The sequence below is a fragment of the Aethalodelphis obliquidens genome, unplaced genomic scaffold (genome assembly GCF_003676395.1).
Source record: "Aethalodelphis obliquidens isolate GAN/ISIS:26980383/991018 unplaced genomic scaffold, ASM367639v1 scaffold50, whole genome shotgun sequence".
In the NCBI taxonomy this organism is placed as follows: domain Eukaryota; kingdom Metazoa; phylum Chordata; class Mammalia; order Artiodactyla; family Delphinidae; genus Aethalodelphis; species Aethalodelphis obliquidens.
In genome coordinates, this window is record NW_020837994.1 from 2,619,808 (window position 1) to 2,643,820 (window position 24,013).

Below are 24,013 nucleotides of genomic sequence, written 5' to 3' on the forward strand. Positions count from 1 at the left end.
GCAACTAAGGAATCCACCTGCCACAAATAAGACCCAGTGCAACCAAATAAAAAAAAAAATCAAACCATATCAATGAGATTTTCTTACTCAGTTACATTAAAATCCATTGGTCTCTTTTGCACTTTGTATCTTTTACCATGGATGATTTTGTAAAAGCATACATTGGCCATTTGGGAGAAAAAGGGGTTCACTGAGTCATGCAGATCTTTCAAATATTGATAAATTTCAGTATATAATATTAAAAATCAAATTTTTTGATTGGCAAGGTGTGGCTTCAGACAGGGCTCAGATGTCACCACCTCATGGAAGCGCCTCTGGGCTCCCACAGGCCCCTGGGCTTCCCTCCGTCCTCTCATTTACCAGCCGCTTCTGTGAATGTCAGCTTAGGTGTCTGCTTCCACCAGGCCACACCTGGCAGCTGGCACAGGGCCGGGTACATCGCGACACAATGGTGGTCATCATCACCCCTGTTTTACTGCCCTCTCCGGGCAGCCCAACCCTCCTGGGCAGGGAGAGCAATTCCTTCACTTATTCATTGCTCCATCCCTTTCCTCACTCTTTAAATACATTTATATTGAGTGTTTACTTTGTGCTCAGCATGGTTGTAACATTCTAACACAGCAGCAAAAATCTCTGCCTTTGTGAAACTTACTTTCCGGTAGAGGAAGGCAGACAATAAGATAAAAAAGAGAGAGAGAATGGTATATATTAGATGGGACACGCACTTTGGACAAAGAAAGAACAGCATAGACAGAGGAAAGTAGGGAATATCGGTGACGGGGTTACCATTTTAAACAGAGTAGTCAGGGAAGGTGACATTTAAGTAAAAACCTGAAGCAGACGGCAGGTGCAAAGGCCCTGAGGTGGGATGTGCCTGGTCTGTTCATGCCAGGAGGCCAACATGGCTGGAGTGGAGGGAGTGACTGGGTGGAAGGACGTAAAGGATGGTGTACAAGGTCACTGAGATCAGATCACGAAGGGCCTAGAGCCCATGGTGAGGAATATGACTTTTACTCCAATTGAAATAGAAAGGCACTGCAGACTTCTAAGTCATTTGCCTTATGAGTCAGACCAAGGGGGAGAGGGTAGAAGCAGGGAGAGCAGAATGAGGCATCAGGTGAGAGGTGATGGTGGCTCAGATCAGGGCAACAGCAGGCATGGTGAAGTAATCAGATGCTGGGGTGTCCTTGGAAGGTAGAACCACAGGATTTTCTGATGAACTGAACGTATGTTGTGAGAGAAATAAAGGAGTCAAGTATGGCCCCGAGTTTTTGGCCTGAATACTTAGAAGGATGGTGCTGCCATGATCTGCCATTGAGGAAGGTGATAGCAGGAGCAGATTTGGGAAACAGAGCAGAATTTGAGTTTGGACATGTTAATTCTCAGGTGTCTCTTAGACATCCAAGTGGAGACGTTAGGCATACAGTTGGGTTTAGAAGTCTGGAGGCTGGGAGAAGTCCAGAAACTCAGGAGCTGTTGCTTGTTCCTTCTCTTCTGCTGTTGTGGGAGCCCTGGAGCTCAGTCTTAGGGCTTCTCTTCTCCAGCAGAACCATTTGCTTGTCAGGCTCATCAATTGCAAAGCTTTAAGTACCTTCTCTGGACCTACAGCTCCCATAGGTATAACGGTTGGCGCTCTAGCCGCCATCTTGGTCTTTGAAGACATAGGTCACGCCCTAGGGTTGGAGGAGCCATGAGCTGGAAGGAGCCTGAACACCCGAGGACTTAAAAAGCAGAGCCTCCATACCACCCTTGAACCATCTATTTCCAGACTTTTATGTGAGACAGAAACAAACTCTCTTGTTGAAGCCAGAATGATTCTGTTATTTGCAGTTGAGCTTAATCCTGCAATGATACCTCCTGTTCACTGCATTATCTCATGCTCATCCTGACAATGGCCCTGTCGAATGGACGTTACCCGCCTCATTTTAGAGAAGAGGAAAGGGGGCTCAGGGATTTTCGGCAAGAGGCCAGTGCAAGGCTGAAGTGGGCTCAAGCCCTGGGCACTCCAACTTCTGGCCCTGCTCTCTCCGCCAGCCCCTGGGCCCACACCCAGGCTGACCTCCCTGTGTGCACTAATGCCTTCTGGGTTTCCCAGGGTTCTTTATCCAGGGCCCAGAATCATCTAATGAGAAGGAGGAACTGTCTTGGGGTCAGAGATGTTGCAGGGTGACAACTGCCCCGGTTTGCCCTGGACTGTCCCTCCTTTAGCACGAGGAGTCCTACATCCCTCAGTCATGGGCAAACCCGGACAGGTGGTCACCCTAGAGCTCTGGTCCAGCCAGGACCCATTGCTGGCCCTGTGGACACCCAGACCCTGAGCCATTACAACCTACCCACTTCCAGGCATTTATTCCCTCCCCATCCCTGAGCCCTGGGAGCTTGCTGAGCTGGGGCCTTAGGTGGGAGGCCCTGAGGTCTGGTGAGGGGCTGGGGCCGGGGTTAAGGCACCAGTCCCCAACATTTTTGGTACCAGGGACCGGTTTCACGGAAGACAATTTTTTCCAAGGAAGAGGGGAAGGTTTCAGGATGATCAGGCATTAGATTCTCATAAGGAACGTGCAACCTGGGTCCCTCGCATGCGCAGCTCACAGTCGGGTTCCTGCTCCTATGAGAATCTAATGCCGCTGCTGACGGGAAGCGGGGCTCAGGCGGTAATGCGAGCGATGGGGAGCGGCTGCAAATACAGATGAAGCTTCGCTCCCTTGCCTGCCGCTCACCTTCTGCTCATGGACCGGTACCTACCGGTCCATGGCCTGGGGGTTGCGGACCCCTTGGTTAAGGGATTAAGGAGATGGGGCTCATCCGTACTGGCAGGAAGTAACAGTCCAAATTCCATCTTGATTTCACCTTGCACTGGACTCAGAAGTCAGCAGCCCCCATACCTGTCTCGACCTTTTTTTTAATCCCCTGACTCTCTGCATATCCTGTAAACCACCGTCCCTCCCGCCCACCTCCCACCAAGAAAGCACAGAATCCCAGCCTGCTGTGGTCTGAGGCAATCAGGCTGACCCGAGGGTGCCCACCCACTCCTGTCTCCCCCCCCCCCAGGCACCCATCAAGCATGGCTGGGCCCTGACTCAGAATAGCACAAGGGGCTCGGCACTCAGAAAGACTCCTGTCAAATTCTGGCTCTCCTACCTTCTCCCCAAGTGAACTTGGCCAGGGATTTCACCTGTTGAGCCTCGGTTTTCTCATCTGTAAAATAGGGATAATAGTACTTACCACATTAGGCTGGGGCAGGGGTTCATGAGATAATGCCCCACGAAGCTTAACACAGGGCTTGGCACACGGGCAACACCCATACAGCTCGTCATCATCACTGTCATTGCGTTACCACTCCTCTGTGCCAGGGAGCCTTTGTGCTGGTTGCCAGGGCCCCAGTGATAAGCCCGAAGACATCCAGGGACTCCCCAGGGAAATCACAATCTGATAAGGACACAGGACACAAGACAGTTATCGAAAATAAAATAACTGTTCTAATGGAGGAGTGAACAAGGTGTGGTGGGAGCATCAGGGAGGAGGAGAGTCTCAACGGGGCCCATGGGGCACTGAGGAAGCCCCTCCTGGAGGGGGTGGAGCATGAGTGGAGCCTTGCAGAGAAGCAGATTTTTGCCAGGCAGATCCAGGCAATGAAGGAGCCTCTTGCGACTCACTGTGTCTAGGGCTCTCTTGTCCTGTACTAAGGGTGGGGTGGGAACCAGGCTCGTGCTGCTGGCTGGCGTCTCTGCAGAGGCTCCAGAAGCTTCAGACAAGAGGGCCCCAGCACCCCTCCCCCACCCCACCCTAAATGGAGGGTCAGACCCTCCTGTAGGACCAGACCATCCTGTAGGACCAGCAGGAGGTGTGTTCCCAGACCTGTCCTGCCGCCTCCGCCCATCACCCATCCTTGTTAAATCAGTTTTTTTAAGAGAGAATTGTCACTCTGCTCTGCTTCCCCTCCCTCCTGTAAGTGAAGAGGACTTCCAAAGAACTGTTGGGAGAGCGTGATATGTGCACCTAGAATCTGGGGGACACGGGGACCGGAACTCCTCTCACACACTGCAGAGTCTAACAGCACGGTTTGTGTGGGGAGGCGGAATGGGGTGGGGGAGGCCAGGGCTACCCTGGGAAGGGCTCGCTGCCGGCTAGACCACACAAAGGATGCCGGACTTGCCTGTTGGCCAGATGAGGGCCTGCCTGCCTGCCTAAGGCCGTGTCCAGCTGCCTGAGGACCCCTTTGGGGGAGGTGAGGAGATCTCCTGAGTTAAAGATCAACTTTGGACATCAACCATGTCCAAAGGGTCCCCGGCCAGATTACAACTGTGTCAGGCAAGGAGGGCTCTTTCTGCCCTTTCTCCCACTCTGCACTCCACCCTGAAGCGGCCGCAAGTAGTAGCCAGAGATGGTCATAGAGGGAGAGAAGGAACTTGTCGGCACGCTCCCCAGGTTTCTGGTTTCTGAGGTAAGCCCAGCCTGAAAGAAGGGTCTCATTCTGGACTGGAGAGATTTTGGAAATTTGGTATTACTTTGAACTCTATTTTTAAAAGAGAAATGTGTGGATGATTTCAAACATATATGAAATTAGAGAGATTAGTACAATGAATCTCCTAGGTACCCATCCTTCAGCTTCAACAATAGTCAGGTCAGGTCAAACTTGTTCAACCTGTGTCCTCAGCCCACTCCCTCTGATGGAATTTTGAATCAAATCTGTGAGAAAGAATAAAACAACTTCCTGCTTGCCTTTGAAAAATTAAAAATAAAAAAAGTCAGCATCCTCCCCTGTTTGATTAGGGCACTAGTCTAGGGCATAAACCTGAGATCAATGTGGGCAGGACCCACTAAGTCATTCCACTGAAGGCAGGGTTTATACCTGCTTCTTGCATCATGTGTTCCCACCACTCAGAACAGTGCCGGGCACATAGTAGGTGCTTAATAAATCATTCTGGAGCCTCTCCTCCTCCTTCTCCTCTGTTGCATCCCAGACAGCAGCTCTTCTTTGGGCATCAGCTGGAGCTGATACTTAGCCCTCCATCCAAGGCTGCGGGCAGGTCCTGCTCATAGCACCCCACCCTGGGGCATATGCCAGAGGCAGGATTACTGCGCAGAACACAAGAGCTGATGAAATCAAGAGCCTAACTCAGTGCTCCAGATGGCAGATGGCTGTTATCACAAAAGCAGTGGTAAGGAGACACTCAGAAGAAAGTTTTGAGTGGAGGGTGACAAGGGAAGACATTTTGGGGACTTCATTTCACTCTGCGGAAGGTGGGACAGAAGGGGTGAGAATGAAGCAGTGAGACAGTGAGGAGACAGGTAATGGAATCTGGGGAGAAGGGATGAAGGTTTGACTCCTTCTGGGAAGGAAGCAATGGGGGATGTGAAAGATGGGGGAGCTGGAAAACTTAGAGGCACAGTTCAGCTGCTGTGCCCTGACCCCTCCCACCTTTAAGCTCTGAGTCCTTCCTAGGACTAACTACCTGTGCAAAGTGAAAACTACTGTGCTCCCTGTCCAAAAATTATTAAGAATTTCAAGATAAAAATTGCAAATATTGCACCAGATTTATTTATACTAAAAAATTATTCGTTGTTCATCCGAAATTCAGCTTTAACTGGGAATCCTGTACGTTAGCTGGCAACTCTACTAGGGGCATCCTGGTGTCTCCTCCATTACCTGGGGCTTCTAGGAGGAGAACCCTCGAACTTCAGCCTGCATCAGAATCACCTGGAGGGCTTGTTAAAACAGATTGCTGGGCTCCATCCCCAGAGTTTCTGACTCATAGGTCTGGGTGGGGTCCAAGAATTTCATTTCTAACAAGTTCCAAAGTGATGCTGATGCTTTTGGTCCTGGGGCCACATTCTGAGAACCAAGGTTCGAGGGTCCATTACCACAGTGAAGCCCATGAATAGGATCCAGAAATGTGCAGTGACCCAAAATAACCACCAGAGGGCAGAGGCGCCCACGAGTCAGGCCTCACGGGGAGCCCACTGTCTTGGGGCTGGGCTTACACCTAGGCTGAGCAATTGCTCTGTGCCTGACCAAGTCCAGGGCCCTGGCTGTGATGAAAACATGGGTCAGACTCAGTGCCTGCTCTTGAGAAGCTCAGGGTCTGGTTAGGGAGACACAGGTGTTAACTGGCAATTATAATTGGCGCTGAGGTGCTGGGAAGCACAGAGTAGAGTTGGGTGGGGATTCTGTGGGAACCCAGAGAAGGCTGGGGGTAGTCAGGCAGGCTTCCTGCAGGAGCTTGTGGCCTGAACCATGAGTAGGAGTCACCCAGGTGGGGAGAAGAGGTGGAAGGGCATTCTGCACAAGTACAAGGGCATGCAGGCTGGGAAATGTCAGGTGTTACCAAGGGCTAGCACAGAGGCAGGGGGGAGAATTGGTGGGTGAATACCTGGCGAGGCTGGTGGGGGCTTGATTGGATCCTAAAGGTCTCAGGGAGCCCCAGGAGGGTTTTAACTGATGGTATGTTAGAATGATCCCCAGGCAATGGTGTGGAGGAGGAAAGACCAGAGGCAGGGAAGCTAGAGAGGTGGCCGGCACAGTGGTCCAGGGAAAGGGTGACCAGACAAAGCAAGAATGGCAACAGTCTCATTCATTCATTCATTCATTCGTCCACTCATTACACACATTTATGGAGCAACTTCTCTGATCTAAGCCCTGGGCTGGATGCTGGGATTTGGTGGCCTTCTCAGAGAGCTTACAATCTAACAGGAAAGGCCACCAACCAACAGCTCATGGCACAGTTAGCCAGCCAGTGATATCTGTGGTCCCTGAGGGATCAATACAAGGGATGCCAAGGAAGCCAAATGGCAGGGTCTGGGCAGAGGTGGGGGGTGGGAGGCATCTCCCAGGAGAGCCCCTGACCTGGGCATCCTGACCTAGCAAGCACAGATGCCTCATTCAGCCAGACCTTGGCGCCCTCCCCACTGCAGCCCAGAGCTAACAATATGGCCATTGAAGTTTGCTGCCACTGCTCGAGGTCCAGCCTTTCCTGCTCCCATTCTCCCTCAGCCACACAGTCCTGGCCTTCAGCAGGGAAGAAAGAGCAGGATTATATGCAGGTACGAGGGGCTGGGCCCACTCCTCGACCACAGTCAGTCTGGCCCCCAGCTCCAGGTGGGCACCCGGGCTGGCACCTTCCTCAAACATACAGGGCTCTCATTCTAAGCATGTGAAGGGTTGGCCAGCTAGAAGCAGGGGGAGAGAGGAGATGACCTTACGTGCCAAGAGAATGCTCTCTAAGGGCTGTCCTGGCTGCTCAGGGTTCCTGGAACACACCACATTCATCTGCAGCGGTGAGATTGGCCCCATGGATGAAGTGAATTACAATCAAATTAACTGGAGCACTGCTCTCTAGAAGGGTGGCCTTTTGCTATTCTGAGAACATGCCTAGTTTTTTCTAGCCTTGGGGCCCTTGCACATATAGTCCCCTCTGTTTGGGTTGCTCTCCTCCAGTCTAAAGTTTTCAGGGGGTTGGCTTCGTTGGCAGGCAGAACAGTGGCTCCCAAAGGCATCCAGGTGCTAATCCCTGCATATGTTAACTTACATGGTAAAGGGGACTTTGCAGATGCGATTTGATATTTATTTATTTGGCTGTGCCGGGTCTTAGTCACAGCACACGGGATCTTCACTGCCGTGTGCAGGATCTTTACCTGTGGTGTGTGGGATCTTTTTTTTTTTTTTTTCAGTTGCGGCATGAGGGATCTTTAGTTGCGGCATGTGAACTCTTAGTCATGGCATGTGGGATCTAGTGCCCTGACGAGGGATCGAACCTGGGCCCCCTGCATTGGGAGTGCGGAGTCTTAGCCACTGGACCACCAGGGAAGTCTCCTACAGATGTGATTAAATTATGGATCTTGAGATAGAGATATTACCTGGTGGCCCTATGTAACCACAAGGTTCCTTATATGAGGGAGGAGGGGAGGGGGGTCAGAGAAAGATAGGTGATGACAGAAGCAGAGGTCAGAGAGAGGGGCAGCTATGAAGATGCTACACTGCTGGCACTGAGGATGGAGGAAGGGGTCATGCGTCAAGGAGTGCAGGCAGCCCCCTAGAACCTGGAAAGGATGAGGAAACAGACTTGCCCCAGAGCTTCCAGAAGGAACGCAGCCCTGCTGACCCATTCTAGTCTTCTGACATCCAGAACTATAAGAGGAATAAATTTTATTGTTTTAAGCCACTAAGTTTATGGTAAGTTGTTGTAGCAGCAATAGGAAAACAATACAGCCTCTCATCATTCAGTTCTCAGGTTACACCCCCTGTAAAGTACTCATCCCCGCACCTCCAACCACCAGCTTTTGTTTCTTCGTAGCACTTACCATTACCTGGAATTATCAGATCTGTTTCTTAGCGTATAGCCTGTCTCCTCCAGACGCATGTGAGGCTCCTTGAGAGCGAAGGACCTGTTTGTTCCCTCCTGTGCTCTTTGCACCCAGAATAGCGCCTGGTGCGTAGTGAGTCCTTGATGAATGTTGGTTACATGAAAGAAGGAATAAATAAAATAAATAAAGGGCTTAGGGCTTCCCTGGTGGTGCAGCGGTTGAGAGTCCGCCTGCCGACGCAGGGGACACAGGTTCGTGCCCCGGTCCGGGAAGATCCCACATGCCGCAGAGCGGCTGGGCCCGTGAGCCATGGCCGCTGAGCCTGCGCGTCCGGAGCCTGTGCTCCGCAACGGGAGAGGCCACAACAGTGGGAGGCCTGTGTACAGCAAAAAAAACAAAAAACAAAAAAAAGGGCGTAGTATGATCTCTCTCCCCTGTGTGCACTGAAGGCAAGGGAAGGGAGAAGCTGTGGCTGGCTGGGGGAGTCTCCCAGGCTATGAGAAGGCAGAAGGGGTCTTCGGAGCTTGGAGGTCGGAAGGAGAGAGGCATGGAGGGTGGAGGAGCCGATCTCTGCGTGCCTGTGGGAGTTACAGTGGCACCTAACACAGAACTGGTGCACAGACTTCCTAGCGTACAGCCCTCTCTGGTTTCAAACTCAGCACCTTTTATTTTTCTTTTGTCTCTCAACCTGGAAGACAGGCTGTTGAAAGGAACCATTGTTCTCACTTTGCAGATGGGGCACTGAGGCACTCAGTGACTTGAGAGTGGGAAGATATCCAGGTGCATCTCTGGCAAGGGCTCATGGGATCTGGGAAGTGCCTGAGGCTGCCCTGTCCCCGGAGCCTTCCCCAGGCCCTGCAGGCTTCCAGCTGCTGGACAGCCCTTCTGTCCATCTGCCTGGGATGCCCTTCCACACCTCGCCTTCTCTCCGGGCTGGGACTAGGGTGAGGAGAGTGAGACATTCACCCTGGGTGCAAATTACAAGGGGCACCCCGAACCTCAGGAATCAGAAGAAATAAGCTTTCCATGCAATATTTTTTAAAAATCAAAGTTAATGCCAAAAAAAACCACGATGAACAAAATATCAAAATTTTAAATAAACCCTTTTTTTTCCCATTTGGCTCAGCTCCAACATGGCTTGACACAGTACTATTTTATTGTCCTTGTCCAGGACTGGCTATGTGATATGTGAGGCCCCTCCTTCAAAAATTATTCCAAATTTCAAGATGGCAACAGCAGAATATGCAACCAAGTGTGGCACCGTGTCAGACTACACAGGTCGCATGCCCAGGAAGTTGGCCCTGATCCTGTCTTTATTTAAAACGTTGATATTTTGTTCATCATCTATTTTTTTTAGCATGGATTTTCATTGTTTTAAATATTGCATGAAAATATTACTTATCTTCATTACTGTGGGTTTTGGTGTTCCCATTGATTGTGCACCCGAGGAGGCCACCTCCCTTTTCTCACGCTCCCCGAGCCTTCTCTGCTTGAGGTGAGCTCCTTCTCCACCCCAGGCAGCCTCCTCCAGGAAGTCTTCCCTGCTCCCATCCCTGCATGGGCTCTGGCAGCCCTCTGCCTTCTCCCCTCTGTCACAGCCTTGAGCAGCCTGTGTGAGCTCCGTTGCTTAAGGACAGGGGGCGGATCTGGTTTGTTTCTGTGTTCCCAGGACAGGGCCTGGCTCAAAACATTTGCTCAGGAAAAGTTGGTTTCGAGTGAAAATGAGTGGCCTGCCAGCGTCTGGAATTCTGTGTCAACATGATGCCTTTGTCAAGTCCTTCTGTCTCGAGAAGGACCTTGGTAAAACCCCCTGGAAATGCCCAGTGGTGGCAGAGCCAGCTCTGTGGGCACTGGGCCTGCTTGTCCCCCACACCCCTCCCCCAGGACACTGTGGGAGACCCAGTCCCACTCCAGGGGGCAGGACAGACCTCCAGCAGGACGCGGGGACGGGCCAGCGCTGTGGGTGTGGATGAAGGCGGAGAGGGCCCCCCGTCAGGACTTTGGTATCAAGGCAGCCTCATCTCTGTGCTGTGCTATCCCCGCCTGTGGCCTGGCACTGGCCCATCGCTCACCGTACAAGCCGCACTGAGCTGCTGCGTGGCTCCTAGCCTCAGGGACTCACAGTCTTGCTCCCATGACTGGGCTTCCTGTCTTGGCCCTGGGACCAGGCTTGTCTAGATCTGCAGCTGAGACCCTTTCTGACACTCAGCCCCACTCCTGCCAGTCTTCCAGGGCTGGGTCCCTTGAGATCGCCCCCTTTAGATCCTGGGACTCTGTCAGACCTGGCCACCACTTGTCCAGATCCCCCTTCTTTGTGGCCCTGACACTGGGGCCTGGGCAGGGTTAATGAAGAAGAGGCTTGTAGGCGGTGCCCAAGATTTGGACAACTCTGAGTCCTGGGCATCAGCGATGCTAGTGTGACACTCCCCAGTTGGCTGCAGCGGACAGAACCCCGGACCCCAAGCAGGGAAACCTGGCTTCAAATCTAGGCTCTATCATTCCTGGGCTTTCTGAGGGCTCAGTTTCTTGATCTGCAAATTGGGAATGAAAATGCCTGCCTCACAGCAGGGATATGGGAGTTAACAGAGAATGAAAGCGCTCCCTGTACAAAGCGGGCATCAATAAATGCTCGTTCCCTTTCTCCTGTGTCTACTTTGGGCGCCCAGACTGGTCAGCTGTGCCCCTGGTAACCCCCTTCCCCCTCCAGCTCCCACGCCTTGACTTCTTTTTCACAACTCTCTGTCCTAGCGAAAGAGATGGGGAAACTGAGGCTCAGAGAGATCAGGGACTTGCCCGAAGTCACACACAGAGTCAGAGGCTGAGCACAGGCTGGCACCCAGGACCTGACTCTCACCCTGGGCTCTGCAGGTACCAGGTTCCTCCGCTCCCATCTCCCCATCTGGCCTTGAGAATGCGGAGCCTGAGCTGTGCAGCGGCATCGGCTGGGGCCCCTCCCCCGCCTCACGCACATGCACACAGCCGAGGGCTCTGGGTGCTTCCATGAAAGGCGTGTTTCCCTCCTGAGTCAGAGCACACCCAGAGCAGACAGCTCCAGCCTGCCCTAAGAGCTGGTCCCTCCTCCCCACTGGAACCTCTGGGCAGCGGCCAGCACAGCTGCATCCCCTCAGCAGGGCCTGCAACGATAGGCCCATGTTGCATCAGCTTGGCCTGTCCCTGTGCCGGCTCCTGCCCGCCAGCCAATGGGGCCCGGCCGAGTGTACAGATCCTGGCTCTGACCCACCCCACCAGCCACGGAATCACCACGCGGCAGCCTGGTCCTCCCTCGGCATTCTCAGAGAGGGAGGAGGGGACAGAGGGCATCGTGGCTCCGTCTCCTCCAGCATGGCCTTCCTCCCTCTGCCCGCCCACCCACCCCACTAGCGGCCCGGCCGGCTCCTCCTTGATTCTCCCTCCTGGAGGTGGCAGAGGATACTCCCCCCTCTGCCTGGCATGGGCCTGTTTCTCCCCAGCCTCTGTTCTCAGCCTCTGTGCCTGCTCTCACCCACACCGACCATCCCATGGCATCCATTAGTCTCCTGTGCCACAATCCCAAATCCCAGCCTGGCCTCTCCTGAGTGCCAGACTCACGGATGCTACAGCTTCTTGGATGCCTCCTATCTACAGACAACAGAGCTCACTACCTTCCCCCTAGAGCCTCCATCTCAGAGAGGGGACAGTTTGCCACCTATTTACCCAGGCCACACCCCCGAGAGTCCGCTTCCCTCCTTCTCCCTGGCCCTCCAAGCCCCAGTCCACTGCTGGACCCTCTTAGCCCCATGGCCCCTGCCCGGGTCCAGGCACCAGAATCCTGCTCTGGGTTATTGTGACATTCTCCTCTCTGGCCTCCCTCTGTCACTCTCCACTCAGCAGACGCAGAACTCCTTTAAAAACTCCAACGAGACCTTGTCATTTCCCTGCTAAACTGCCTTCAGGAGGGGCGCCCAAGTTCTTGCTAGACCAGGACTGGCCTGGCCACCTTCTGCAGCTCTGCCCACACATACTCCTGTCCCTTCACATGGTGACCTTTGGCATGACTCTTCTGTCCCCACTGGCTGCTGCCCATGAAATCCTGCCACAATCAAGCTCATTTTAGCCTGGCCTGAGGCCATGGGGGTGGAAAATGCTGGCCCTGGCCAGACAGGCTCCAGCTCCTGCCTCCCAGGCTCCCCAGAGCTGCAGTGAGGGGCCCCGAGCCCCAGGCCCCATCACGGCCCGTGCTTCCCCAGCACCTACTCAGACATGGCCTTCAAGCCTGGCTTGATCTCCCACTGGATGTTGCTTTTCTATCTACTTTATTGATTGTCAAAAAGTGATTATAAAAGTAATGTGTGCTATTGAAAAAATTCAGAGAAGCAGAGAGTTGAAAATAGACATAATGTGTATGTCCATCTCCAAAGATAGGATTAAACCATTTAAGAGTATGTCCTTCTGGCCTTTTTCTACGAATGTTATGCAGATCTCTCTATATTTTTGAATACACATTCATTGAGGAAAAAAAGCTCGAAATAGTAGAAATGGTTTAAAAATTAGGTGGAGGGACTTCCCTGGAGGTGCAGTGGTTGAGAATCTGCCTGCCAGTGCAGGGGACACGGGTTTGATCCCTGGTCGAGGAGTGGGATAAGGAGGGTGGGAGGGAGACGCAAGAGGGAGGAGATATGGGGATATACGTATGCATATAGCTGATTCACTTCGTTATACAGCAGAAACTAACACAACATTCTAAAGCAATTTTACTCCAATAAGGATGTTAAAAAAATTAAAAAATAAAAATATGAACATAGATACACGTACAAGGATGTTCATTATAGCCTCATTTGTAAGAGCCAAAAATTAGAGACAATGTCAGTAAGGCAAGGACTATTGGCAGCCACCATAAATGTGGAAAAGCCATTTTAATCCTCGGAGAGCTTAATGGATTGGTGGATAAAAAATGCAGCAGCTTATAAAACAGCATGTTTACGAAAATTCCATGTGCAGAGGCACAGATGTGTGGAAGGATGTTTACATTTCACCAAAAAGTCAATTCTTGTTACTAGGTGATTTCCACCTAATTTTTTTTTAAATAAATTTATTTATTTATGGCTGTGTTGGGTCTTCATTGCTGCACGCAGGCTTTCTCTAGTTGCAGTGAGTGGGATTTACTCTTCATTGCAGTGCGCGGACTTCTCATTGCGGTGGCTTCTCTTGTTGCGGAGCACAGGCTCTAGGCGTGCGGGCTTCTGTAGCTGTGGTGCACGGGCTTAGCTGCTCTACGGCATGTGGGATCTTCCCAGACCAGGGCTTGAACCTGTGTCCCCTGCATTGGCAGGTGGATTCTTAACCACTGCGCCACCAAGGAAGCCCAATGCTCATACTTTTAAATAATGATTTCCTTACGTTAAATTTCTAAAAACTGATTTTTTCCCCAAAAAGAACAAATTAAAGAAAAAGATACAAATGAACTTATTAACAAGACAGAAATAGACCCACACACATGGAAAACAAATTTATGGTTACCAAAGGGGAAAGGGCATGGGATAAATTAGGAGGTTGGGATTAACACATACACACTGCTATATATAAAAAAGATAACCACCAAGGGCCTACTGTATAGCATAGGGAACTGTACCCAATATTTTGTAATAACCTGTAAGGAAAAAGAACCCGAAAAAGAATTTATAAATATATATATATATATATGTATATATATATATATATATGTATATGTATCTATCCATCTATAAATCACTGAACCACTGTGCTGTACACCTGAAACTAACATGACACGGTAAATCAACTATACTTCAATAAAATTTTTAAAAAATATTTGGGGGGCTTCCCTGGTGGCGCAGTGGTTAAGAATCCACCCGCCAATGCAGGGGACACGGGTTCGAGCCCTGGTCTGGGAAGATCCCACATGCCGTAGAGCAGCTAAGCCCGTGCACTACAGCTACAGAAGCCCGCACGCCTAGAGCCCGTGCTCCTCAACAAGAGAAGCCATTGCAATGAGAAGCCTGTGCACCGCAATGGAGAGTAGTCTCTGCTCACTGCAACTAGAGAAAGCCCGTGTGCACAGCAACGAAGACCCAACACAGCCAAAAATAAATTTAAAAAATTGTTTTTAATTTTATTATTATTTTTTTCAACATCTTTATTGGAGTATAATTGCTTTACAATGGTGTGTTTGTTTCTGCTGTATAACAAAGTGAATCAGCTATACATATACATATGTCCCCATATCCCCTCCCTCTTGCGTCTCCCTCCCACCCTCCGTCTCCCACCCCTCTAGGTGGTCACAAAGCACCGAGCTGATCTCCCTGTGCTATGGGGCTGCTTCCCACCAGCTATCTATTTTACATTTGGTAATATATATAAGTCCATGTCACTCTCTCACTTCATGCCAGCTTACCCTTCCCCCTCCCCGTGTCCTCAAGTCCATTCTCTATGTCTGCGTCTTTATTCCTGTCCTGCCCCTAGTTTCTTCAGAACCATTAAAAAAATTTTTTTAAAAGAACAAATAACTTAAAAATTTAAAAATGTGTGAATAGGCAATGCATTCATATAGCCTCCAAATTCATAGGGGATGAAAGATAAGTCTCACTCCTCCCCCTCTCCCTCTCACATCCAGTCCTTCCCCTGCCAGCAAGGAATGTTACCAGTTTCTACCCACCTGCTGGGACAGTCTGTGCAGATCTAAGTAACACCCTCCTTCACTTCAGCTCTAAGATCGAATCAATATCAAGACATAAAGAACTTCCTTGCTTTTTGCTTTTCCCAACTTCCTGGTATTCCCACCTCCCCTACTGATGGACAGTTAGGTTGTTTACAAGTTTTGCAATTACAAACAATGTTGCAGAGAAATATTCAGTACAATCTTTAAAGCTCCCAGTGCGAACTGCCTTCTAGAAAGGCTGTGTCCATTTCTTCTCTTGCCAACAGTGGGGACGAAACTAAACTTTCCCATTTAAAATGAAATCCCTCAGATCCTTCCAGATCCTCCTCATTTCTCCACGTTACAGATGAGGAAACGGAGGCCCAGAGAGGTGCAGTGACTTTCCAAGGTCACTCGCTGAATGGTGGCACCCAGCCTTCTTGACTCCTGGGCTGGATTCTCTTCGCTTTGCCAGGATGCCACCCTTGGCCTGTGCCTCTTCTGAAGGGCCCCACTCCAGCCCTTTGCTACCCTCATGTGTATGTGCAAGGCCAGGTGTGAGTGGAACTGACAGGATGGTGATCAGAGGACAGAGCAGGAATGGTCAGAAGTGGCGTCTTAAAGTTAGGAAGGATTTGACCAGGTGATGAAGAGGTGAGCAGTGTGCATGCAGAGTTCTCAAAGTGCTCTCCAATCCATTGTTTCATCTGTGCTTCTCATCATCCTCTAGATCATCATTCCTATTTGACAGAGGTGGGGAGCTAGACCAGCTAAAACACAGCAGAGCTGGGCCAGGATCCCAGGTCTCCTGATCCCCATGCCAGGGCTTACTGTATCCCATAACACTGGGGTGGCTGCACTGGGCTGAAGCGGATTAGGGCTGGGAGTGGGGCGGTCAGAGCTCAGGGGCCCTTTTCTGAGTGTCAGAGACCCTAAGATAAGGAGGGCAGCCCTGCGGCTAACCTGGCCATCACTATTATTACAGCTGTCAGCGTCCCCTGGGGGAGAAAAGAAGAGCTGGGTGCTGGGTAAGGGGGTGGGTAGAGAGGCAACAGGGGAAGGGAAAAGGCAAGTGGTACTTAAAAGCCATCTGACCACCCCAGGGGCTCTCCAGGCAGCTGGAGCTATTTCCATAAGTTGCCAAAGGAGGCCTGGGAGAGGGAAACTGGCAGAAGGAAGGGAGCTCCCAGTCCCAAAGCTGAGCTTTCTTGAGAGCATCCTCCCTTGCTCTGGCCCTAAGAAGGCAGAGAGTCTCTGCCCAGGAGCACTGAGGACCTGCACTTGCAAACTGGCTTGCTGCAAAGGGCCACCAAGGGGCTTGGACTTTCCTGAGGGGCTGTTGGGAGCCACAGAAGGGTTTGGAGCTGGTGCAATGGACTGAGCCCTGGGCTGGGGTCAGGAGCCCTGTCCCTGTGTTCTGCACCTGGCTCATTCCCCACACATGGTAGATGCTCAAGAAATGTCTGCAGGTTTTGTGGGTGAAGGCAGGGGAGAATGTCAACTGGCAGGGAGGCGGGTGGCAAGGAGGAGTCACACCCTCTCATTTTACAACTGGAAACTGAAGGCCAGAGAGGGGAGGTGACTTCCCCAAGGCTTCACAGCTAATAAGGGGTGAAGAGAGTGGAATCCCGACTGCGGGCTGTCCTCCCCGCCTCCCCTTGAGCCTGAGCCTGTGTACAGGTACCTAGTAGGCATGTGTGCCACATGTGGTGCATTTGTATTGCTAGAGAGTTATGCAGACATGTGTATATGTGGATTGCATGAAGCGGCCGCAGTGGGTGGGTGGACACGTGTGTCTGCAGTGTCATGTGTCAGTGGACGTGTGTCTCTGGGGTGTCCTGTCAGGGTGTCAGGCGTGTGGGTGAAGGCCCTGGAGTTGCCTCAGCACCAGGAGGATGGTAGGAAGGTGGGGCTTGCTCTGGGAGGGGAAGGGAGGAGTCATGCGTCTGCCCACCCCTCACCAGCCTCCCACCCTCCAACGTGGCAGCTCACAGGACAGCCCTTTGGGTCAGAAGGCCCCAAACTCCACGAGAGAGAATCAGCGATTGCAGAAGTTGCATTTCCCTGACTCATGCTTGGGGCTGCAAGCACATTCTTGGCTCCTGGACAGCATCTCAGAGAAAAACTGCCAGTGGCAGCCCTGGTTTCCCAGGGAGAAGGCCCACCATGGGCTGGCTATCCAAGCCTTTCTTGGCCACAGTTTTATCCTCTGTTAAAAGAAGAAAGGGGGGCTTCCCTGGTGGTGCAGTGGTTGGGAGTCCGCCTGCCGGTGCAGGGGATGCGGGTTCGTGCCCCAGTCTGGGAGGATCCCACGTGCCGTGGGGGCGGCTGGGCCCGTGGGCCGTGGCCGCTGAGCCTCTGCTCCGCAATGGGAGAGGCCACAACAGTGAGAGGTCCGCGTACCGCAAAAAAAAAAAAAAAAAAAAAAAAGAAGAAAGGGATGACGCTTCCTTCCAATTAACGTCCAATAATTAAAAGTGAGATATTGTTTAGGGTACCTGGCCACAGCAAAGGGCCCCATGAATGTCACTTCCTTGTCATCTCCCTGTCCCAACTCTCCATCTTCCACAGACAAACAGTTCAAATCCCAGTTCTGACTGCAATTTGCTGTAAAGTCTTGAACTTAGCCTCCCTGAACCTCAGTTTCCTTGTGTTTAAAATGGAGACATTCTTACTTAACCTGAGAGTATTAAATATGGTAATATGAACGTGCTGGGCACTTAACATGTTAGTTTTTGTCCTAGGATTCTGTAGGGTGAGGACTGCCTCAATCTAGCCACTGGGGCTAGAGAGCCGTTTCTGCAATATCTGGCAGAACTGGGCCTGTGTACCTGGAAGGCCCAGTTAGAAGATGGTGTGGGAGAAAGAGGGCTGGGGCCCAGGGCATGGGCTCTGGCCCAGCTCCACCTCTGACTTGCTGTGTGACCTTGGGCAAGTTTCTGCCCCTCTCTGGGCCTCAGTTTTCCTCTCTGTACGATGTGATGCAGTTGGATTCCACGGTTTTCTATTTCCTGCTGCCCACACCTCTTGGGACATGGGATTTCCAGCTGAGCCTCTGTCGGGGGTGGGGGTGGGCAGGAACCGCTCCTGCTGGGAGCAGAGGCATTGGAGGAACCCAGACCTGAAATGCTGGAGAGTTTCTCTGCATTTCAGACTCTTTCCTCCCTCCAAAAACAGTGCTTTTTCCAAAAAATGCAGCCTGGGAGTGTGGGGGAAGGGCTGCAGTCAGCAGGGCCTGGGCTGGGCTCAGAGCTAAGAATAATGTGGCAAAGGCTCTCCAAACTTTTTTTTGCTGATCTTGGAAATTTAAAGGAGCCGTTGCCTTTCTTTCTTCAGGGAGGTTGCAGGGAGGCTGTGCTTGGAGTCCAGTAGACTCAGGAAGACACTTCCCATCACTCACTCACTGGCCACGCTCACCGTATGCCTTTTCTGGGCACGCCATGTGCTGGGTACTGGGGACTCAGAGTGAGAAGAAATCTCTGCCCATCCAAAATCTCCAATGACATTCAGTGACCATACAGGGTGATGACACGGAGATAACGCAGCACAATGCCATAGAGGAGGCTTCTGACCCAGTCTGAGCTACAGTATCGGTCTAGTGAGTCTGGTAGAGCGTCTCCAGACCCAGCCCCCTCCCTAGGCCTCAGCTACCCTATCGGTATATGGTGGGCATTGGTCCTTTCTACTCTGACCTTCTAGGATTCTGGGTTTATCTAACAGAGCGAGCCTCAGTTTACCCTTCCCCCTCAGGGCCGTCACTGAGGGTCTTAGCACTCAGCTTTCCCCTAAACTTCTGGTGAAGCTTCAGAGAGCTAAGAGATGAAAGGGTGTGGAGGAAAGGAAATCTCTGCGGGATTCTGACATCTGGACCTGCTGAAAATCAAGGCAAACCTCTCTTTCATTACACCAGCTTTGATGGACCCTTAGCTGACTGGCCAATTACCACCTGAGGGCCAAGCTGGGGGTGGGGTGGAGGGTGGAGTTGGGCCTGGAACCCAGGCGATTTTCTCAGTTTCCTTGAATAGCAAGGACTTATTCTTAAAAACAATACACAGATGAGGCAGAGGGAAGTACATGAAAACCAGGACAGCTGCACCAAAGAGATGGACACTGCCCTGAGGCTAAGAGATTTTGTCAACAATCAGACCTGTCCTAAGAAAAGGATACTGGTCTGCCTCCGAGGGAGGTGAGCTCCCTGTTCTTGGAGGAACCTGGGTGCTTGCCTTTTTGGGGTACTGCAGAGAGGACTTCCGCTAGGGGCTACAGACAGGAATCCATGACCTCTGAGATGCCTTGCAGCCCAGAGTCCTCAATACTTTTATTCTAAGATTCTTGGACTCTGAGAGTAAACATTCTAAGATTCCTTGTATGAATTCAAAGATTTCATGGGGATATCATATTCTGTGATGACTACCTTAAGCTTCAAGTGATCTCTGATTCTTTGACCCTGATTCGAAGAATCTGAAGCTCTTGGGATCTAAGGTTTCCCACAATCCTTGTAATCAGACTTTGAACCTAAGCCAGCCTGAGAAGTTAGTCACTCCCACCACTGGGGTAGCCAGAAAGTGCCCTCCCCTCACCTCTGCTGCCAGGGACCTGGATGATTCATCTTTTGGGTGCTGGGCTTCCTTTGCTCCCCAAGATCCAGAGATGCACCTGGAAGCAAGAAGATATTCAGCACAGTTTGTTGATTGAATGAATGAGTGCGTGAGTGAAGCGTCTGTCCCTTCCTCTCCATACTGGGGTCCATGGGTTATCTATGATTTCCCTATTAAAGATTTGGGGGAGGGAGGGGGATGTCCTAAATCATCCTCTACCTTCTCAAGTTCCCTACTAAGATGTGCATACCCCCCTCAGAGTGTTCATCCTAAGGGCAGGGACTTTGTCCTGTTCTTGGTTGTGTCTTCTGCGCCTGGAACGGAAATGAATACCCCAGCTTAGCTCAGAGCTCAAGAGGCTATCAACTGGGGAAGGGTGGGGCAAGAGGAGTTGATAGTGAGACCTGCGGGAGAGGACCCAGACAGGGAGGGGGCAGGGACGACCAAGGACAGAGACACAGAGACAGACAGAGACAGACAAGGAAAGGAGCAAGGAATGACATTTCACAAAGGAACTGAGGCCCAGAAAGGAAAGTAACTTCTTTAGGGGCACACAGCATATTACTTAGTGGACAGCCAGGGTTTTCTTCCTGTGCACCCCTCCAGGCCCAGGCAGACCATGTGGTGTTTCCCAGGTGTCTCCAATACTTTCCTAGGTGAGGGTCAGGTACTGGGACTGGCCCGACCACTCTTCCTGTTGGGTTGGCCACTGAGGTTGAGCTCCAAGGTGTTCAGGATAAACTGCACATGGAGAAGGGTGCTGCCTCCCAACCTCTGACCACCTCCCCTGAGAGGAAGGAGAGGGGCCCTGACTGAGGAGGGAGTGTGTAGGGGAACCCAATTAAGTTTCAGCTCAAAAATGAAGGAATGGATCCACTTGGAGGCAGAGCTGCTGCAGGGAAAGGGGTGCTGGAAGGAATGTGCAATCAGGGGTAGCTGGCTTGTGCAAAGAGCCTTGGGGTGTTAGGGGGCTCCTCTCCGGGGAGTTGGACCCTGGAGACCCATGTCCCCTCCAGCTAAGTGTTCCGAGCTCCCACTAGGGTGCAGAGTCTCAGCTGAATCAAAGGATGCCTGCTCGCTCTGCAGTCGTGCGGGGCCCCGGGCGCCCAGCCTCAAGGCAGGGGCTCCCCGGGTGCCGCGACCCCGTCCGATGAGGGGGGCAGTAGGACCCAGGGGCCGGGTGACTGCCCGCAGAGGGAGAGGCGGGAGCCGGGGCGGTTTGGGGGAGGTCTTTGGCTTTTTTTGGCGGAGCCGGGGCGCCCTCCGGAAGCTTTTCTAACTTTCCAGAAGTTTCTCGGGACGGGAGGGAGGTGGGGTGGGGGAACGCCATATATAGATCTGGAGAGCGGGGGCGCGGCGGAGAGTGGAATCCGTTCGCGGCTCGAGTGCGGCACTGTGACTGCGGTCCCGGCGCCAGCACAGCCCGGCCAGGTGAGGGGCGGGGGCGGCCGGGGAGAGCGGCGGGAGCTTCGGGGGTGCTCAAGAAAACGAGAGGGGAGAGCGGCCCGCGGGAGGGTTAGGGGCCACTCCAGAGCCCGCAAACTGGAGGCCCTGGCACTTTGGGGACAGCTGGAGGGTTCGGCATGGAGAACCCGGGGCTGCGGGGTGATGGCGGAGCGAGCCCGAGGGCCAGAGCGGAGATCAGAGCCGGGGTGGGGAGTCGGGGCCCTCAGAGGGCCCGGAAAAAGTGCAGGGTTCCGCAGAAGTGTGGGGCAGGGGTGCTGGTGGCAGAGAGGAAACAGTGGGGCTGGGAGCCGGGATGCTGAGGCTCGTCCCTCTGCAGGATCAAGGAGGGAGAAGATGGGGTCTGGAATGCCTTCCAGCAGGGACAGGGAGGCCAGGCTGGCTTTGCATGTCGGGGTGCCTCCAGTTGTGGGGTTGAGGCCCAAAGGCCAGTGGGCCACCCTCCTCACAGGCTTGCTGGGGGGGCATCTGAGCCTCCTGAGGTAGGGTGGTAGGAAAAGGAGGTGAAATAGCCTTGACTTTTACTGGGCTCTTGGGGTCCCCATGGTTTGGGAGGAGTCCCCCACCGCGGCTCCATTTCTGATCGGCAGCCAGCACCAGTCTCCCCCACTTCCCTCCAAAAAGGGGTGCGTCCTCCCACAGAAGGGACCAGGGGGCGCTCCCTAGAAGGCTTTGAGTCACCCACTCTAATTCTGTCCATCGCCACCTGGTTCCTGGAGTAACTGCAGGGTTACGGCTACTTAAGAGGCCGGGGTTCCCTGCCCCCAGCTTAGGGACATTCCTGAGACGGCTGGAGTGGTGGAAGAAGAATGAAACCGCTTCCAGCGTGACCAGAAAGGCCTGGCCCCTCCTATTCCCGGGCTTCCGGCTGGTCCCGCTGGTCTGCAGGGCCCGGATGGAGGCCGAAGGAAAATCAGGGGGCTTTGGTTCCCTGGAAGTCTCTGGCTGGGACCACACCCTACTGTCCTCTGGCAGTTCATCTGCCCATCCCCCCTTCCTGAGGCCTCCGCGTCCCCTCCTTTTGTCTCTGGTCACCGGGATTCCCAGCAGAAATGTTTTTTCACGGGCTGTGTAACAGGACACCACATCCAGCCCTCCAGAGGGGCTCTGTGGGTGCTTCTGGGAGGAAGGAGCCCTGTGCTAGGAAGCCTGACCCCCACTGATCCTTGGTGGACTGGAGGTGGCTCCCTGCCCGCTCTCTGGCCTCAGTTTCTCCCACTGTTTGGTGAAGTGAATGACCTCCAAGGTCATTGTAGATCTGGGACTGGTTACGTCTTCCTTCTGCCAGGGGCAGTGCAGACAGGGTTCCATATGGGGGCTGGGCCTACCAGGTCCCCTCCTTACCACCACGCCAGCTCTGCCCTATCCCATCCTCCTCACTCTTCTGTTTTCTTTCAGAATGAAAAAGGCAGGCATTGACCTCCCCCTGAGGCAGTTTCAAGGTACTTTAGCCCTCCTCAAGTGTTCGAGAGCCCTTCTGGTGGTCCCCCCCCAGCATCTGCTTCCCTCCCCTCTACTTACAAAAATCTGGAACCCAGTCTCAACTTGGCCTGGCTAGCTGTGGGCACAGCCCTTGGTTCTGGGCTCGTGTATTTTTCTTTATGGGAGTATAAATCTTCTAACCTTAGCCTAAGGGCTAGGATTTCTCTGTAGCAACTGGGGCTGGGCTGTGGGAGGCTGGCTTGCTTGCAGTGACTTGCCTTCCTCCATTCCTACTGCTGGGTTAACAGGGCAGCCCTTCTCCATAGCTGCACATCTCCCTGCAGAGAGTGACGTTGCGGGCTGGAAGCTAGGGCCAGGGAGGCTCTGTGGCACCCCCTGGGACCTGAACCCAGGCCTCCCGCTTCCCGAATAGGAAGCCCCCCTCTGCAGGCGGGTGCAGATAATTCAGTTTCCAGCCTGCCACGTCACCCAGCGCAGGAGCGCAGCTGTGTGGCTGCCTGAGGAATCCCAAACTAGTCATTTGGAGCTTTCTTAAAAAGCCCCTCCCAGCCCTTTAAGGTTCTGGTTGGCTGGGGGTGGGGCTGTCAAGACAGTGCCTGCCACGTGGCAAGGCTGTGAACTAGACTCCGAGACTGTCTCTCAAGGGGATGCTGGTGGCCTCTGCAGAGGTCCCAGCTCTGGCATCAGCTGTCTGGACTAAAGGCGGCCTTTGAATAGGATGACCATATATATGCCTGTTGTCCTGGCCTAATAATTAGTAGTGTCCCATTTTACACTCCTAAGTGTCTTTTTTTGTACAATAATTATATGGCCGCTCTGCCTTTGAGGCTCCAGGCCTGGTGGGGAAGTAGCTAGGGCTGGGAGGAAGGCAGGCTGGGCCCTGAGATATTCCCTTCCCAATCCGTTCTTTAGGGTGAAATTCTGTCTTACCTCTGCAATCCATACTCTAGGCTACAGATCTCTTTGATACCTCCCCCCAGGCAGCTGTGGGGCTCAGTGGCCTTCCCTCCTCCCACCACCTCTCCCCATGTACCTTTTGCTTCTCCTCTGCACCGCACCTCCAAGGAGGTGGCAGCCCAGGGAGGGGGGCCTTGGCTTGGTTCACAGGATGGCTGCAGCAGTAGAGTCTTCGCAGAAAGCCAGTGCTCCCCAGGCAGGTTCAAGGCCTGAGGGTCGTCCACCAGGATTCTGAGTTTTCCGTCTTCTTGAGGACCATGAGATGGAATCTGCCAGAGCCATGGGATCACCGCGGCTCCTTCCAAACCTTCCCTTTGCCATGTCACCTCCTCTTCCCTTGTGCTGCCTGGAGAAGCGGAAATGACCTCAGATTGGAGGAGTGTGGAAATAAGTCCATGTGGAGAGACTGTCCTGATGGGAGGCCCCAGAGAGGGGAGAGGGGCTTGTCCTAGGGGCCACTGCTACTGCTGTGGTTTGAGGAGGGGACCTGAGGGCAATCTTGAAGCCACAGAGTAGATAGGCACGTGTGGTGATGACTGTCAGATGGGAGGGAAGAATGGAATCTGAGGTGGCCCAGCTTCCTGGGAGAATGAACACACATCTGGCCACCAGCCTCTGG

The 24,013-nt window shown here is 52.8% G+C and overlaps 1 protein-coding gene and 1 long non-coding RNA gene across 3 annotated transcripts in view; one reads left to right on the plus strand and one right to left on the minus strand.

The window, feature by feature from the left end:
- LOC113607777 (uncharacterized) lies at nt 1–23,883 on the minus strand. Its single transcript, XR_003428068.1, has 5 exons — nt 23,471–23,883; nt 19,513–19,588; nt 8,305–8,440; nt 3,139–3,195; nt 1–1,673 (listed from the first exon to the last, which is right to left on the minus strand). It is a non-coding gene; the product is annotated as an uncharacterized LOC113607777 (long non-coding RNA).
- The window catches only part of SERPINH1 (serpin family H member 1), a 10,331-nt gene continuing 7,090 nt past the window's right edge, over nt 20,773–24,013 (plus strand). Inside the window, exon 1 of one of the 2 annotated variants that reach the window (XM_027083421.1) lies at nt 20,773–20,961. The gene's annotated coding sequence lies outside the window, so the exon portion shown is untranslated. Of the gene's footprint in view, nt 20,962–22,386; nt 22,437–24,013 lie in introns of those variants that run through there. The other variant, XM_027083422.1, reaches the window with a different exon arrangement.